Genomic DNA, 18,977 nt, shown 5'->3' with positions numbered 1-18,977 from the left:
TTTGCAGTGTACACAAGTAGCCTATGAGAAGCTTGAAGGTGTTAACTCAGGTCTTCTCTCTTCTTCACTCCAGTGTCACTCTGGTTCCTTCCCCGAAAGGAAGCAAGTCAAAAATCTGTGCTTTTAACTTTTCCTTCTATCTATCTTCTATAGTTTGGATGTTTAATGTTCCCAAAAGGCAGTGTGCTATGGGGTCAGAGTCCCTGCAAGCAGTCCCCAACAAGGCCATGTGTAATAGAGCCATAGAAGCAAAACCAAAGCTGTAATGGAGAACCAAGAAAGGAGAGGTGCCAGGGCGTGCGACACTTGTAAAGGGAAGCTACGGGCAGTGTGCAAAGCCCGCCTGAGAATGTGGCCATCTGGGTTGGAACTAGCAAGGCTGCAGGGGTGGGGCTGTTCAAGCCTTTGGGAGCCCACCTTCTGTCACAGTGTGCCTTGGATGTTAGACAGGGAGCTTTAGGATTTCGTGTTTGCCCTGCTAGATTTCAATCTTGTTTGAGTCTGATCTGTCCTTACTGTTTTCCTATTTTTTTTTTTTTGAGAGAGAGAGAGAGAGAGAGAGAGAGAGAGAGAGAGAGAGAGAAAGAGAGGTAGGGAATCTTTTTTGTAGATGGACACAACACAATGCCTTTATTTATTATGTGGTGCTGAGAATCGAACCGGGGTCCCGCTCGTGCTAGGCGAGCGCTCTACTGCTGAGCCACAATCCCAGCCCTGTTTTCCTATTGTTAATATTTACTTTGTGCCTGTGTGGAACAGGCATTGCATTTTGGAATTATATAAACTCCTTTTTTATTTATATAGGAACTCATAGCTGACTTTGCCTTAGGATTCAGAGGAGACTTTAGACAGACTTTTAAAAAATATTTATTTTTAGTTGTAGGTAGTCACACAATATCTTTATTTCATTTGTATGTGGTGCTGGGGATCACCACATAAAAATGATCTGAGCCACACACAACCCCAGTCCTAGACAGACTTTTAGACGTTGCTGTAATAGAAGATTTTAGGGACTCTTGGGTTAGAAAGAGTGCATTTTGCATTGTGTAAAGGTGTGGTCAAGGAGGGTGCAGTTGCTAGTATCGATATAAAGAAGCCAAGATAGATATGAACCCCAAAATATATATGAAACTTTAGAGACATTGAGAGGAATGATATGGCTTGGAAGTTGAATGTCCCACAAAGATCTGTGTGTTAAAGACTTAGTCTCCAAGGCTGTAATATTGGGAGATGCTGTGAACCTTTAGTAGGTGGGACCTAGTCGAAGGTCTTTAGGTCACTGGGCGAATGCCTTGAGGAGATTATAGAACCCTGTCTCTTCTTCTTTTTCTTTGCTTTCTGGTTCATAGGTGAGCAGTTTGTTCTTCCATGTATTTCTTTTTTAAAAAAATATTTATTTTTTAGTTGTTGTTGGGCACAATACCTTTATTTTATTTATTTATTTTTATGTGGTACTGAGATTCTAACCAGGGCCTCACACATGCTAGGTGAGCGCTCTACCGCTGAGCCATAACCCCAGCCTGAAAGAATGATCAAGGCTTGCCATAGGAGAAAATGCCCATTTATTGAGGAACAGATCTGCATATTTATAGGGGGGGGTCGGTTTGTCAGTTGGCATGGGGTACTTTTTGATTGGTAGGTAAGGATCAGGTGAGCCAGCAGGGCTAGTCTGATTGGTGGGTAAGGATCATGTGAGCCAGCAGGGCTCACCATTGGACGGCTCTTCTTGGGGGATAGGGAAGTTAGTCTTTGGAGCCGGGTCGACTCCCAACACAGCCAATGTTCTTCCATGTATTTCAACCATGATGTGCCAACTCACCAGAGGCCCGAAGAATTGGGACCACCTGATAGATGGGTGCTGGGGCCCCTTCAGCTGTTGGGTAAGTAAACTGCTCGCCCCTGAGGGCAGGGCAAGAGGATGGGTAGCCATTTTAAGATTCCTCTTTTGTTTTGCTTCACTTTTGTTTTAAGTTGCCTGTCCCTGGAGATGTGTAAGATGGAAGAAAAACCGCTCACATCTGAGGAACAGATAGGGAGAAAGGACGGATGGACATTTCAGGAGGATAGAAAGGCTATAATGATTTTCTGTTGTTCCAATTTTGTTTCACTCTGTTTCAGTTTTGTCTGGCGTTATCTTCTTGGGTTGTATTATAGTTATAGTAGAAATATTCAAGTAAAATAGAAGGTCTCTCGAGCTAGTCAGACAGAGGAAAAAATTCAAGTAAAAGAGAAGGCCTCTCAAGGTAGTCAGACAGAGAAAGAAAGTGTAAAGCAGAAAAAGCCATCAGGGGGAAAGTTACAAAAGGAGACTGCTACTAACACCTTTCTATCACCAGAGGGCTTAAGTGTCCAACCAACAGCACCACCTCTACAGGAGACTGCTACTAACACCTTTCTATCACCAGAGGACGTAAGTGTCCAACTGACAAGGCCACCTCCATATGCTGGGAGGCCCCCAACCCCCGCAGTTGATAGTTGGGATCCTGAGACAGGATCTTAAGTATTAACATGCCCTGTATTTGAGGTAGGAGGGCAGCGAATTCACCATGCTTTAAATTTCAAAACAGTGAAGCAGCTAAAAGAGGCTGTAACAACCTATGGTCCTCAAACACCCTTCACTGTAAGCTTGGTTGAATCCATTACCAACTTGAACATGATGCCAGCAGATTGGGCTAATATGTGTAAAGCTGTGCTAAATGGAGGACAATACCTGTTATGGAAGGTTGCCAATGAGGAATTTTGCAGGGAAACACCCCAATGAGCATCACCGCAGAGGAGCCAATCAGCTAGATGTTGCTAGATGTTGCTGGGGCCGCTGTGAGCCAATCATCAGCTGGTAGTCTGAAAGGGCAGGGAAACAGCTCAATGAGCATCTCCACAGAGGAGCCAATCAGCTAGATGTTGCTGGGGCCGCTGTGAGCCAATCATCAGCTGGCAATCTGAAAGTTTGCTGGGGCCCCTTCGGCTGTGGCTCTCAACAGATGGGAAAGTACAGAACGGTAAGTCAATAGTCCTTTTCTCTTTATAAGTTACTTGACTCAGGAATTTCATTGTAGTAGCTGAAAGCTGATAATAAAAATTATCCAAACCTCCATTTGTAGGATTTTAGTCTCTACGGGAAAAAGAAATCCTCCTATCTCTAAATACCTGACCTCTGCCTCTCCTTACCTTACTGCAAGAGGTGTACTTTCCTGCCATCTTCATTTCATGTGATAGGAAATGTACTTTTTCTACTTGTTCACTCTGTCCCTTATCGAGAATGAAGATCTATAAGCTACTCCAACAGGGCATGCTAATGGAAGATAAATAAATTTTGAAAATTATTTTTTCTTGATAAACACCAGCTTTCAATATTTACCACAACTCAAAATCCTATTCTGAACACCAAAAGCCGAGCAGTGACTCCTTACTGCTCTTGGCACTGAATTGAATTACCACTAAATTTAATTGCCTTGCCTACAGTACAGGGGACTGGGAATTATGAGAAGTCCCAGAAATATAGATAATGAGCTGCGTCCCTTGATGAAAACAATGCCCTGAGATTGCCAGAAGGAGTCCTTCAACCTCTTCCAATGTGCAACTCATGGCTTCTACCATGTGACAAACAAGAGACAGGAAGTTAGTGGCATCAGGGAACTACCTCAATACTGTACAAAATCTGCAGAAAATTATACATTTATCTACAAATATGGCAGTGCAAGGTAACAAGCTTTTGACCAAAGTTATAACTCAGCACAGAAACACATAATTTTGATCCATTAAAACGTGGAAATATATTATTACTCAATAATAAGTAAGTTTTTAGAGATAAACTCTTTTTGGAACATGGAACCATGGGATAAAAATCTAGAGATTTGTGGTGCTGGTTCCCAGGACAGCATTGCTACCTACCAATGTGGGATTCCAGAGATTCACTCATTTGCTCAGCTAGTAGACGTGTAGGATGTTCACTGTGTCTTAGACCCCACATAGCTACATGCTGGGAACTCAGGGTAGTGGGGAGATGAGGACTGCTTATGTACTCTTAGGTAGTCATCCTATAAATGGTACTGATATTCAAGGCAGGCAAAGGAGAATCCAAACTGTCTAACAAGGTGAAAGGATGCAGGAGAGAATGCAGGAAAGTTTCACAGCTAAGGAGATATTTTCATCTGTGTATTTATAGATATTCACTGAGCAATTACCCCCTCATCCATTGCTCTTACCACTGAGTAAAATAGACAAGATTCTGCCCTCATGTGGCTTAAACTCTAGTGGGGATATGCCTTAGAATGCCACAGGTATCCCATAGGTGGACAAAATGGGAAAAGGTGTTCCACATGGCAGGAAAAAAATGTGTGAACAGAGCATGAAGCAGTCCAAGCCAACTAGCTTGTTTAGCATGGCTGGATTTTCAAGTCTCAGTAAGTAGCATAGGTGCTAAGACTGCATATAGGGCAAAAGTCAGACTGCAGTAACTTGGGAGGCCCATTTAAGGAGTTTGAACCTTACTTAAGGCAATGGGAATCCACTATAGGATTTATAATGGGAAATGACATGGTTAGATAGTTGATCAGCTAGATATTCTTATTGTGTACTTACTATGTAAAAATCACTAAAGTAAATTATATCTAGTAACTTATTTAATCTTCATAAGAAATATTTGAGGTAGGTATTACTATTGTCCCATTTTGCAGATATGAAAACAGAGACACAGAGAAATTGTGGAACTTGCCCCGAGGATATCAGAGGGTAAGAAATGGGGTCAGTATTTGACTTCAAGATGTCTAATTCCAGGTCCTGAGACCTTAACATTTATGAGAATAAATTGGAGGGTAGTGGCACAAATGGACCTCAGGAGACCAGTCCTAATGCTATTGCAGTATTCTGATAAGACTTGATGGTGGCCTGGACTAGGGCGTGCAGAGGGACAAAAAGTCAGAATGTGTGGAAGAGATATTGGGGTATGTTTTTCATGGGAGTTGGTGAAGTCCAGATTTCCCTGGACTTTTCCCCTGTCACACCCTTGTGTGACACCCACGTGTGACAGGGAAGAAGCCCAGGGAAATCTGTCTCTATTCACTGAGATAGGAAGAGCAAAAAGAGCCAGTCTTCCCTAACCCCAACCACATCCCCCCACCTGCCCTCGTGTGGCTTCTGCATTTCTCCAAGTGATCCTCAAGACTTACCTCTTCCTCAAACGCTTCCCTAACCACCCAGCCCAGGGGAATCTGTCTTGTGGACAATTAAAGCGTGTACTCTGATGCCTTTCATTTGGCACTTCATTCACTCATGTTCTCATTTATTTGTTATTCTTTCCACATTCAGCAATCCAATGCAGACTTACAATACATTTCTTTGTATATTCATTTTATTCTTTTCTTTTTTGTATTCCTTTTTTTTTTTGTAGTATCAGGAATCAAACCCAGGGCCTCACACACAGTAGGCAAGGTGTGATTATTTGCTGAGCTTATTATAAATACAATATAGATGTAAATTTTCCAAGGTACAATCTTTTTTCTAAATTTTTTGTTCTTTTTAGTTATATATCACCATCTATCCAAGCTGGCGACCTAAACTGGGTTCATAAAATCGGATTATTCCAAAAACTTAAGAAAATGGTAAAGAAAGCACTCAAACACACAGAAGTACCTTTTCAAAATCCGGGGATGGCTCTGTGACCTTAGAGGTCCGTGGAAAGAGAGTGAGCCACTCAGTAGGTATACCACTGAGCTATACCCACAGCTTTTTTGAAAAAAATATTACTGAAAGAGGGGCTCACTAAGCTGCCCAGGATGGTCTCAAACTTGCTATCCTCCTGCCCCAGGCTTTGGAGAAGCTGAGATTATAGGTGTGCACCACTGTGCTAGGCTTCCACTTATTTTTCTAATCAGGTTTTAAAACTGTATGGCATCTCAAATGCTGTTTTTCCCCATTTATTGGATTTTCTCAGAGCCCATGTTTGTGGTAGGCACACAGAAGCTATTTCATGAAGTTGTTTAATTCACTTGACTTAGGGAGACATACTGGATCTAGGGAAGATATAAGAAAGAGCAGGTGAGAAACATAAATCAGGAACCTACAGAACAAGTGGGCAATGAATAAATGGAGGTGTTTCAGACCAAGAAGTTTGTCTGTTAAGAGGATAAGTATAAGGCAGCAGGTGGGAACATAGGTGAAGAGAGAATAAAAGTAAAATGATGGTTATTGTAAAGACAAGAAGTTTGGTGCTTGCTCTGAAGGAAAATGGCAAGAGAAAGACTTTCAAGTTCTCAGAGAGGGTCAGTAAGAGAGAAAGTATAAGGCCAGGGAATCCTTCAGGAGGTGAATAAGGCATCAGGTAGAATGGATGGATAGGATGGGGCACAGGAATTTCATTGTGAGTTCTAAGCACTTTTATGAAAGTATCAAGGGTGGGAAGTGACCACTTTGTTCTGCTCCTTAATCAACACAGAACTAGTTTTGAAGTGATCCAAGTTGGGAAAAGCAACACATTAGAAACATAAGAGGAATAATGGGAGGAGAGATGGACAGATGAGATCACTGAGGCCAGTGGATCTCAAGGCATCTTCTTCCCAGGCAGAAGGTTGGGTGCCCTAGCAGAGGAGAAATTTGGAACAGTTGCTAGATATCATCATCCCATTGTGTTGCTTCAGTAGTTCTTAAAATTTTAATATGGAGAAGGATACTGTGCTAAAATACAAAGATGGAAATTGTCAAAATAAATTTAATTAATTGGAATGAAGGGAAGGCGGAGATGGGTATTGAAATGATAATAGATGAATGGGACATAGCTCTCCTGTGTCCATGTATGAATATATGACCTGAGTGACTCCACATCATGTACAACCACAAGAAAGGGAAGTCACACTCCATGTATGTATGATATGTCAAAATACATTCCTCTACCCTGTATGACTGTCAGGAGCTGCTCTCGACAAAAGCTATGTGCACACCTGTAAGTCCTGAGTAAAGGGGTGCTGAACAGTTAGTGCACCCTGCAATACATTGGGCTTTACCTCCTCTTAGATAAGGAAGGTGTGGCTCCAAGAGTGGGTGTCACCCGATGGGGTTGAATTACACCCACCTGTTCCTTTGTAATCCTACCTCTTTGCCCTTTTTTTTTGGGATAGAATGTTCCATGGAACCTTCCCTTGTGTGTCCCCTATAAAAGAATAAAGAATTCCAGTGGTTTGCTCTCTTTCCACGGACCTCTGAGGTCACAGAGTCATCCCCAGATTTTGAAAAGGTACTTCTGTGTGTTTGAGCGCTTTCTTTATAATTTTCTTAAGTTTTTGGAATAGTCCGATTTTGTGAACCCAGCATAGGTCACCAGCTTGGATAGATGGTGATATATAACTAAAAACAACAAAAAATTTAGAAAAAAGATTGTACCTTGGAAAACTTACATGTGTATTGTTATTTATAATAATCTCAGAAAATTTGCAGAAGTATTACTTTTTCAATTTCTTTTTCAATGATTTTATTCAAAGTGTTAATTACTTTGGTAATAGTTCTGATGGGTCACTTGTTTTTTCTTGCCATCTTCCCATTTTTAACAATAGGTTTTAATTCACTTGAAATAATTAGGTTAGAGGAAGAAATGCAGGTATGTTTAGTTGCATACTTGCACTAGAGTTTAATTCTAGAAATAGTCTAGAATTTTATAATATATTTTATATATATTTTATAATATTATAATTATAATTTTAAATAATCATTATCAATTACATAAAAAACAATGCTTTATAATTCATTTGATTAAAAATTTCCTCAGAGTTGGGATCACATGATCTAAATCTTAGTCATTAGGAAAACAAAAAGATGGAAAGGAATTTGCTTTCCCTTCTTGTCTGCCCTACATTAAGCCTTCCTTGTGGCAAGAAAGTTAGAGAGAGAGAGTATCCTTAAATGGGAAAGAGAAATTGGAGTATTATACTGCCTTGTGTTCAATTTGTTTATAGATCAAAGGCTGCTGATCTATTGTTTGCAAGTGTGTCACATCTGTGACGAGAACATAACCCTTGGACTCATGTGGTGCTTGGGCAAGTAGCAACCTCTCTAAGCCTCGGTCACCCCAACTGTGAAAAATGGTATACTGTCCACATCCCTGTTGTGCTAGGGCAGTGGGAGAGGTTGCTGAGAGATCACCAGAAATGGGATGTGAGGCATAAGGTTTATTGAAAAATGCTTACAGAGAAAATCCAGTGGCAGCAGGTTGGATAAGTGTTTTTAACCAGAAAGTCTAGGGGAAATATGCTGGATAAGTACTTCACCAGAAGGTCTAGGGGCAGTAGAATGAACAGTAGTACTTCATCAGAAAATTGTGCTTCCATTCCCCCATGATTCTTTGTCCAGTGGCAACTGGATGAACAAGGACTTCCTCATCCATGGTGCTTTTGCAACAGGGAGCAAGGTTTTTGTAGGTTAAGTTACTAGGTTACAGAGGTAGTGACATCATTAACTTAATTTGCTTTGCTCCATTGTGCAACCAGCATCCCAGGGAACTTGACATGCATGCAAGAAAACAGCTTTCTTCAGAGAGCACTGTTATGGTTTGTGAAAGAACAATCAAGGCTTGCCACCAGAGAAAATGCCCATTTAGTGAGGAACAGCTCTGCATATTTATAGAGCCGGGAGTGGTTTGACAGTTATGACAGTTTAATGGTTGAAGGGTTTGACAGCTGGCATGGGGTGCTTTTTGATTGGTGGGTAAGGATCATGTGAGCCAGCAGGGCTAGTCTGATTGGTGGGTGAGGATCATGTGAGCCAGCAGGGCTCACCACAGCACAGCAGGATCATGTGAGCCAGCAGGGCTCACCATTGGACCGATCTTCTTGGGGTATGGGGAAGTTAGTCTTTGGAGCCGGGGTGACTCCCAACAGTTTGGATGTCAGGTGTCCCCCCAAAACTCATGTGTGAAATAATGCAAAAAGGTTTAGAGGAGAAATGATTCAGTTATGAAAACCTTAACCCAATCAGTGAATTAATCCCATGATAGGATTAACTGAGTGGTAACTGAAGGCAGGTAGGATGTGGCTGGAGGAGGTGGGCATTGTGGGGTGCCTTTGGGTGTATATTTTGTATCTGGTGAGTGCAGTCTCTTTCTGTTTTCTGATTATCATGTGAGCTGCTTCCCTCCACCACACTCTTCCTCCATGATGTTCAGCCTCCCCTTAAGCCCTGAGGGATGGAGCCAGCTGCCTATGGAATGAGACTTCTGAAACCCTGAGCTCTCAAATAAACTTTTCCTGCTCTACAATTGTTCTTGTCAGGTCTTAGTCATAGCAGTGAAAAAGCTGGCTAAACCAGCACTAATTGCCTTACTTCCAGCATACATAAGAGCAAGTCAGTGCCCTTCAAAATAATATTTATCTGGACATTCCATCCCAGACTTGCTCTCACTGTAACTTTTCTAGGTTTTGGGGAATGGCTCTTTAGGGACATGGGTCTTATTGTACTCCTTTTTTTTTTTTCCAGTAATGACATACAGTGGTAGCTAGCATATTCAAATTCATAGAGTTAAAAGTATGTTTGATCTTGAGGTTTATTTGTTTAATATTTACCTTAAGTTGCTCAAATACTGCTATATTGAACTTTAAGTGTAAGGGACCGGCGAAACGTCGGAGGAAGAGACCACCAAGAAACTGTCTCATGCAACAGCAAAGGGTTTATTTGGGGACCAGCATGCTGGGGCTCAGAGCTCACTAGAGCAAGAAGAGATAGAGCAAAGAGCCCTGAGAACAGTTTAAGCAGAGCTTATATACTTTCCTTGGAGAGGGCAGGGAGGGAAGTTACATTCTGCAGTTTGGCAGTTGGGGACAGCACATTCTGGGAACAAGATTAGCAAACAGTTCGCAGTTGGGGACAGCACATTCTGGGGACAAGATTAGCAAACAGTTCTTAAGATTTCAATAGTGTTTTGTTAAGCAAGAAAAATGGAGTGACAAGTACCTATTTTATTAACCTTTCATAAGAAGAAAAGTATAGTGGAGATTACCAGGGAGTAGAGGAGTTCAGCCTCACATTGAGGTGGCAGTGAGGAGTTTTTGCTTAATGGTTATAAATTTCCTAGTTGAGTTATTAAAAAGGTTTTAAAATAAGCAGCAATGATTACACAAAATTGTGGATATAATTTGTGTCACTGAATTGTATTCTGGTTAAAGTTTAAAATTTTATACTACATGTATTCAACAATAAAAACGAATTACATAATATGTCCAAATCATTGAATGTTAAATAGGTGAATTTTATGGTGTTATGGTTTAGATATGAGGTGTCTTATGAAAGCTTCTGTATGAGATGATGCAAGAATTTTTGGAGGTGAAGCACAAGAAATAAAACCAACAATCAACAAGTGGGATGCCACTAAACTAGGAAGCCTCTGCACAGTTAAGGAAATTATTAAGAGTGTGAAGAGAAAGCCTACAAAATGGAAGAAAATCTTGACCAGCAACTCCTCATTATACAAGTTAGCAAGTAGTTTTTTATCAGCATCAATAGGCACAGCTACTTCTCCATGCTATGGGAAACATAAAGACATATAATACCTAGTTACAACCTTCCAGGGGTCTTTGGTGGAGGTGTCTGGGTACCAGAAAGGTGGGAAGATGTTTATTTGTTAATAAGTCTTGACAATAGCAAGCACAATTTCCCCAAGATTTTAGCTCATACTCTACATAAAGTTCTATATTATTTGTTATTTTTATAAGTTATACCCATATTCTTCCAAATTCTCTGTAAACATCATTTTCAATGGATATATGCACCTAGTCACCTAGTTTGTCATACATCTTCTCTAGGAGACTCCCTCGATAGTGAAGCTTTCATTTGTGCCAATATGTGGTGTAGATAATCTGTTACATCTTCCTGCTACTAAGAAAAGTTGGATGAAACATAAAAAACAAGAAATACTCTCTGGAAAATTTGTTGCTGCCATATGAAATAGAGGTTCAATCTAATCATTTCCTCTATTACATTATATTTTTTTGTGGAGTGTTGGTAATCGAACCCAGGGCTTTGCAAATGCTAAGCACATGCTCTAAAACTGAGCTACATACCTGGCCTACACCAATGTTTAACAGTAAATTCTCTAGAGCCAGATTGCCTGGGTTGGAATCTTGGCTGTACTTTTTACTGGCTGGGTGGTCTTGGGTGAGCAGCTGACCTCTTTCTACTTTGGATTTCCCATCTATACCATGAGAGTAAAAGAGACAAACAAATAATTTTGTATGGTTGTTGTGAGAGAAAGCAAGTAAAGTTCTTTATTCTGTGCCCTGTACATAGTAACAGCTCACTAAATGTTAACTATCACCATATTATGAGCCCCCAAAATGGTAAGAACAAACCCAGGATTCAGAGAGAGAAGAAAACAGCCACAATTAAACACTAGGTTCTGACTCCAGACCTTCCCCATTCTAGTCCCGCATGTTGTGGGTGAAAAACTGAGATTAAGGCAAGTAGACCAGAATGATGGCCCAAGGGTCCCTGAGGATAGAAAATATCCACAAAACAGGGGAAAGTTTAGGTGGGATGGTATATAGGTAGTTGAATTCCACTGCTCAGCAGTGCCCAGGATTTAGGGGAGAAAGAAAAGAATTCTTGCCACCTGGGTTGTATAATAAATAACCTGTCATTAGATAAGGCAAAGGAGGTTAAGAGCTTACCTGGGTGACGGAACCAGTCAGGAGGAAACTCATGGCCCTGGGAGAGTGATATACTAGGAATTCATCTTGAAAGATCTTTAAAGTTTTACTTATTGAATTCTGGGCATTTGATTATTTCTTGGGGGAGATATCATGAAAAAAGTTAGGATGAGGATGATGTAAACATGTTAACTGCTGCTCTTTTATGATCTCTGTGTCCTTTCCCTACCCAGCATTCCTCACTTGATAAACACCTATTAATCTTTTGAGACTCTATTTCTTTGAAGATTTCTCTTTTCTTGGGGAACATTCCATTTGTCCAGTACAACTGTACACTATTTTTTTTTGTACTGATGTACCTTTCTAATTTTAGCTACTAGACTGTGAGGTCAGGAAATATTAGTTGAATGAGAAGTCCTATAGGACATTTGGGGAAAGGATTGTTATTTCATCTTGCAAAAGAAGACACTGAGGACAGATCCATCCCAGGACCCAGCCCCAGGGCTTGGACCAGATGCCAACCAGCAGACCCACCCCGGAGTCTCCCATTGGGTTAGCTAGTACTATACACCACCTCCAGGACCCACACCCCCAAGACCAAACCTCCCACTCTAATAACCTTCACCATCCTCAGGGAGGAGATAGCAGCAAGTAACTGACAACCCCACCTATTGGATGAGAAGGGAAGCTGGAAAGATACTGATCTCCAACAAAAGCTATCCTTATATTTTTCTTCAAGATTTTTTTCTCTCTCTTCTTCTCCCGCCCTCACACCCCCAACATTTTTGAAACCAAGTAATTTTCAATAATTAGGCTACTGAGGACTGGGCTGTCTGAATAATATATTACAGTGGTGCTCTATATTCTTTTATCTTCTATTTTTACTTTTCATAATATTCATGTTTGTTTGTTTGTTTGTTTACTCTACTGTCTGGCCACTTACTTGTCTCTCCAAAATTACTTTCTCTCTCTTCTCCTGCTACTAACCAATTTCTTAGATTCTATTTCACACTTTCTAAGATCTAATTACTCTATATCCTCACCTCCTACCCCCTTAACATCTCATCCTACACCTCACCCCTGGTTCTATGTTCACCATCAGAAACTGTAGACCCTTTTGCAAACCTACTGTTTATATTGTAGATAATAATTGAACTCATCATTTCTGTATATTGTGACAAAACTGTAAACACCTTAATAAGCAGCTATTTGGTTTAAAGTGGAATATTGTTTGTATTGGGATCTGTTCACATTGTTCTCCCCCTTAAAGGAGAGGTATTAGAAACCTTCAGGGACATACAAGCATATAGGGTAAAAACAATAATGCCCCAGATCCACAGTGCTAGAAGGGAAGACATACAAAGAATATGAAAAAACAAAGGAAGAAAGTGCCCCCTCAACAATCCCAGATATTACATTCTTAAAATACATGGCCAGCACAAAAGAAGAAATGATAGAGAAGGAGTTCAGGATGTATATAATTAAAATGTTTTGTGAGTTAAAGGATGATATAAGAGAGCAAATATAGGCAGCAAAATATCATTTCAATAAAGAGCTACATAAGCAAATAAGGAAGCAAAAGATTACTTCAATAAGGAAATAGAAGTTCTGAAAAAATACCAAACAGAAATACTTGAAATGAAAGAAACAATAAGCTAAATTAAAAGCTCAATAGAAAGCATCACCGAAAGATTAGATCACTTGGAAGACAGGACCTCAGACAATAAAGACAAAATATATAATCATGAAAAGAATGCAGACTACACACTGAGGATGATAAGAAACCATAAGTGGAATACTTAGAATTATGGGATAACATAAAAAGACCAAATTTAAGAGTTATTGGGATAGAGGAAAGCATAGAGTTCCAAACCAAAGGAATGAACAATTTATTCAATGAAATGATATCATAAAGTTTTCCAAACATGAAGAATGAAATGGAAAATCAAATACAAGAGGCTTGCAGGACACCAAATGTACAAAATCACAACAGATCGACACCAACGAACATTATAATAAAAATGTCTAACATACAGAATATGGAGAGAATTTTAAAAGCCACAAGAGAAAGAAATCAGATTACATATAGGGGGAAACCAATTAGGATATCTACAGATTTTTCAACCCAGACCCTGAAAGCTAGAAGATCCTGGAACAACATATACCAAGCTCTGAAAGAAAATGGATGCCAACCAAGAATCTTATATCCAGCAAAATTGAGCTTTAGTTTTGATGAAATAAAAACCTTCCATTATAAACAAAAATTAAAAGAATTTACAACTAGAAAGCCTGCACTACAGAACATCTTGGCAAAATATTTCATGAGGAGGAAATGAAAAACAACAATGAAAATCAGCGAAGGGAGGTATTACAATAAAGGAAAAACCAATCAAAAGAGAAACCAAGTCAAGTTAAATACCAAAAATAAACAAAGATGACTGGGAATATAATCATGTCTTAATAATAACCTTGAATGTTAATGGCCTAAACTCACCAATCAAAAGACATAGACTCGCAGATTGGATTTTTAAAAAAGACCCAATAATATTCTGCCTTCAAGAGACTCATCTCATAGGAAAAGACATCCACAGACTGAAGGTGAAAGGTTGGGAAAAATCAGACCATTCACATGGACTCCAGAAACAAGCAGAGATTTCCATCCTCATATAAATTAAAGTAGATTTTAAGCCAAAGTTAATCAAAGGGGATAAAGAAGGACATTTCATACTGCTCAAGGGAACCATACACCAACAGGAATTAACAATTATAAATATATACACTCCCCTAATTGGAGCATCTACATTCATCAAACAAACTCTTCTCAAGTTCAAGAGTCAAATAGACCACAACACAATAATTCTGGGTGACTTTAACACTCCTCATTCACCACTGTATGCATCTTCCAAACAAAAGCTAAAGAAAGAAACTATAGAACTCAATAATACAATCAATAATTTAGACTTAACCGACAAACATAGAATATTTCATCGTTCAATGAGCAAATACACTTTCTACTCAACAGCACATGGATCCTTCTCTAAAATAGACCATATATTATGCCACAGAGCAACATTTAGCAAATACAAAGAAATAGAGATAATACCCTACATTCTATCAAATTACAACAGAATAAAATTAGAAATCAATGATAAAATAAAAAATTGAAGCTACTTCAATACCTGGTGACTAAATAATATATATTGAATGAAAAATCAGTTGCAAAAGACATCAAAGAAGAGACTAAAAATTCTTAGAGGTAAATGAGAACATTGATACAACATATCAAAATCTCTGGGACACTATGAAAGCAGTTCTAAGAGGAAAGTTAATTGCATAGAGCTCATTCCTTAAAAGAAGAAAAAGTCATGTTTATACAAACAGCCATACTAGTGTCTGTTGTATTCTGTATAAACGTGGCTGTATAACCAAAGTGATACTGCAATCTGTACATATGGAAAAATAAGAATTCATTCTTCATTTGAATCAAATGTATGATATGTCAAGATCATTGTAATGTTTTGAGCAAATAATAAAAAAATTTAAAAAAGAACTCCCCCCAAAAGATAAAGTCAACAAATTAATGACCTAACATAAGCCCCAGAAAAAGAAAAACAAATCAACACCAAAAGCAGTAGAAGACAGAAAATAATTAAAATCAGAGCTGAAATCAATGACATTGAAACAAAAGAAACAGTTCAAAAAATTGACAAAACAAAAAGTTGGTTCTTTGAAGAAAATAAATAAAATTGATAAACCTTTAGCCATGCTAATGAAGAGAGGGAGAGAGAAAGCTACTAACATCTGTGATGAAAAAGGAAATATCATGCTGGACACTACAGAAATACAGAAGATAATTAGAAATTATTTTGAAAATTTTTACTCCAATAAAACAGAGAATATAGAGCACTGACAAATTTCTTGAGTCATATTATTTGCCCAAACTCAATCAGGATGATACATGATTTAAACAGATAAATTTCAAACAATGAAATAGAAGATGCCATCAGAAGCCTACCAACCAAGAAAAGCCCAGGACAAGATGGATACACAACTGAGTTCTATAAGACCTCCAAAGAAGAATCAATATCAATACTCCCGAAATTATTTCATGAGATAGAAAAAGAAGGAGCACTTCCAATCTCCCTCTATGAGGCCAGTGTCACCCTGATTCCAAAATCAGGCAAATACACATCAAAGAGAGAAAACTTCAGATCAATATCTCTAATGAACATAGATGCAAAAATTCTCAATAAAATTCTGGCAAATCAAATACAAAAACATATCAAAAAGATAGTGTACCATGATCAAGTGGGGTTCATCCCAGGGATGCAAGGTTGGTTCAACATATGAAAATCAATAAATGTAATTCATCACATCAATAAGCTTAAAGATAAGAACCATATGATCATCTCAATACATGCAGAAAAAAGCATTTGACAAATACAGCACCTCTTAATGTTTGAAACAATAGAAAAACTAGAGATAATGGAAACATATTTCAACATCATAAAAGCTATCTGTGCTAAGCCCCAGGTCAATATCATTCTAAATAGAGAAAAATTGAAAGCATTCCTTCTAAAAAAACTGGAACAAGACAGGAATGTCCTCTTTCACCACTTTTATTTAACATAATTCTTGAAACACTATCCAGAGCAATTAGACAGATGAAAGAAATTAGAGAGATATGAATAGAAAAAGAACTCAGATTAGCACTATTTCCCTACAATATGATTCGATACTTAGAAGACCTCCCCCCAAAATTCCACCAGAACACTTCTAGAACTAATAAATGAATTTTGCAAAGTAGCAGGATATAAAAACACTCATAAATCAAAGGCATTTCTGTACATCAGTGACAAATCTTCAGAAAGAGAAACTAGGAAAACTATCCCATTTACAATAGCCTCAAAAATTTGAAAATACTTGGGAATCAACTTAATGAAAGAGGTGAAAGACCTCTGCAATGAAAACTACAGAATACTCAAGAAAAAAATTAAAGAAGATCGTAGAAGATGGAAAGATCTCCCTTGTTCTTGCATACGCAGAATTAATATTGTCAAAATGACTATACTACCAAAGCACTATACAGATTCAATGAAGTCCCAATCAAAATCCCAATGATATTCCTCATAGAAATAGAAAAAGCAGTCATGAAATTCATCTGGAAAAATAAGAGACCCAGAATAGCTAAAGCAATCCTTAGCAAGAAGAGTGAAGCAGGTAACATCACTATACCAGACTTTAAACTATACTACTGAGCAATAGTAACAAAGACAGCATGGTATTGGCACCAAAATAGACTGGTAGACCAATGGTACAGAGTAGAGGACACAGAGATTAACCCACCTAATTACAATTATCTTATATTAGACAAAGGTGCCAAAAACATATATTGGAGAAAGGATAGTCTCTTCTACAAACAGTGCTGGAAAAACTGGAAATCCATATGCAACAAAATGAAATTAAGCCCCTATCTCTCACCATGTGCAAAACTCAACTCCAGTTGGATCAAGGACCTAGGAATTAAATGAGAGACCCTGTGCCTAATAAAAGAAAAAGTAGGCCCAAATCTTCATGTTGGATTAGGCCCTGACGTTCTTAATAAGACTATAGAGCAAGAATTAAAATCAAGAATCAATAGATGGGGTGGATTCAAACTAAAATACTTTCTCTCAGTCAAAGAGGTGAATAGAGAGCCTACAGAATGGGAATAAATTTTTACCATACAAATATCAGATAGAGCACTAATCTCTAGAATATATAAAGAACTCAAAAATCTTAACACCAAAAATCAAATAACACAATCAATAAATGGGCCAATGAACTGAACAGACAGTTCTCAGAAGAGGATATCCAATCAATCAAAAAAAAAAAAAAGTTTAACATCTCTAGCAATTAGAGAAATACAAATCCAAACTACTTTAAGATTTTATCTCACTCCAGTCACAATGGCGGCTATTGAGAATACAAACAACAATAAGTGTTGTCGAGGATGTGGGGAGAAAGGCACACTCATATATTGCTGTTGGGACTGTAAATTGGTGCAACCAATCTGGAAAGCAGTATGGAGATTTCTTGGAAAATTTGGAATGGAATTACCATTTGACCCAGCTATCCCAGTCCTCATTCTATACCGAGAGAATTTAAAGACAGCATACTGTAGTAACACATCCACATAATGTTTACCGCAGCACAATTCACAATAGCTAAATTGTGGAACCAATCTAGATGCCCTTCAGTAAATGGATGGATAAATAAACTGTGGTATATACACACAATGGAATACTATTCAGCATTAAAAGAGAATAAAATCATGGCATTTGCAGGTAAATGGATGAAGTTGGAGAATATGATGCTAAGTGAAGTAAGCCAATCCCCAAAAATCAAAGGCTGAATGTTTTCTCTGATATGGGGATGCTGATCCATAATGGGGATGTGGGGAAAGAATGGGCGGAATGGAAGAACTTTAGATCGGGCAAAAGAGAGAGAGAGAAAGGGAGGAGGTAGTGGGCTAGGACAGACAGTGGGATGAGATGGACATCATTACCCCAAGTACATGTATGAAGACATGAGTGGTGGGACTCTGTGTACAACCAGAGACATGAAAAAATTGTGCTCTATGTGTGTACTATGAATTGAAATGCATTCTGCTGTCATGTATTACAAATTAGAATAAATAAATAAATAAAATTTAAAAAGAAGACAGTGAGGCTCAGAAAGGATAAGCTCCTGGCTACATATGAGTAGATATGAAAAGACTCAGGGAACATTTTGGAAGCAGGTGGAGCAGGGATTTTGGGAGTCCAACAAAGAAGGATTCTAACATCATCTTGGACTCTCAGTGCCTCATTTCCCTTGACCACATCATTTACCTCTGTCTAATCAGTTTCTCATCACTGAAATCATGGTACTGGTACAAGCCGTCACACCCACTGAACATTTGATAATCTGGATTAAGATTTCCTTGAGGTTGGGGCTTTTGTTTGTTTTTCTTGAAGGTTCGCCTCATCACTTAGCCTCCTGTTTGGCACATAATAGGTACTCACTAAATATTTGTGAACAATATAGAGAAGGTGAAGTGTGTGTGTATGCGCATGTGTGTATGTGCGCGGGTATGTGCACGCATTACCCCTGTCAGCTGCTAAAGCTTTGCTCTCACTGACTCCCAAGGTGGATCAAGAAGGTTAATCAACTCTGGACTTTGAGGTTGAGCTTGGTCCTTACCCTTCTTATCCCACAGGTAGGTAGGACAATCACCCCAAATCATTAGCAGTGGGGGTCAGAAGTCAGTGACACTGGGGTACAGTGAGTGACCCAGAAGCTGCTGCTCCATCAGCATCTCTGCATTGAGCC

Source organism: Callospermophilus lateralis, unplaced genomic scaffold (assembly GCF_048772815.1).
Source record: "Callospermophilus lateralis isolate mCalLat2 unplaced genomic scaffold, mCalLat2.hap1 Scaffold_130, whole genome shotgun sequence".
In the NCBI taxonomy this organism is placed as follows: Eukaryota; Metazoa; Chordata; class Mammalia; order Rodentia; family Sciuridae; genus Callospermophilus; species Callospermophilus lateralis.
This window is presented reverse-complemented; position numbering follows the sequence as displayed.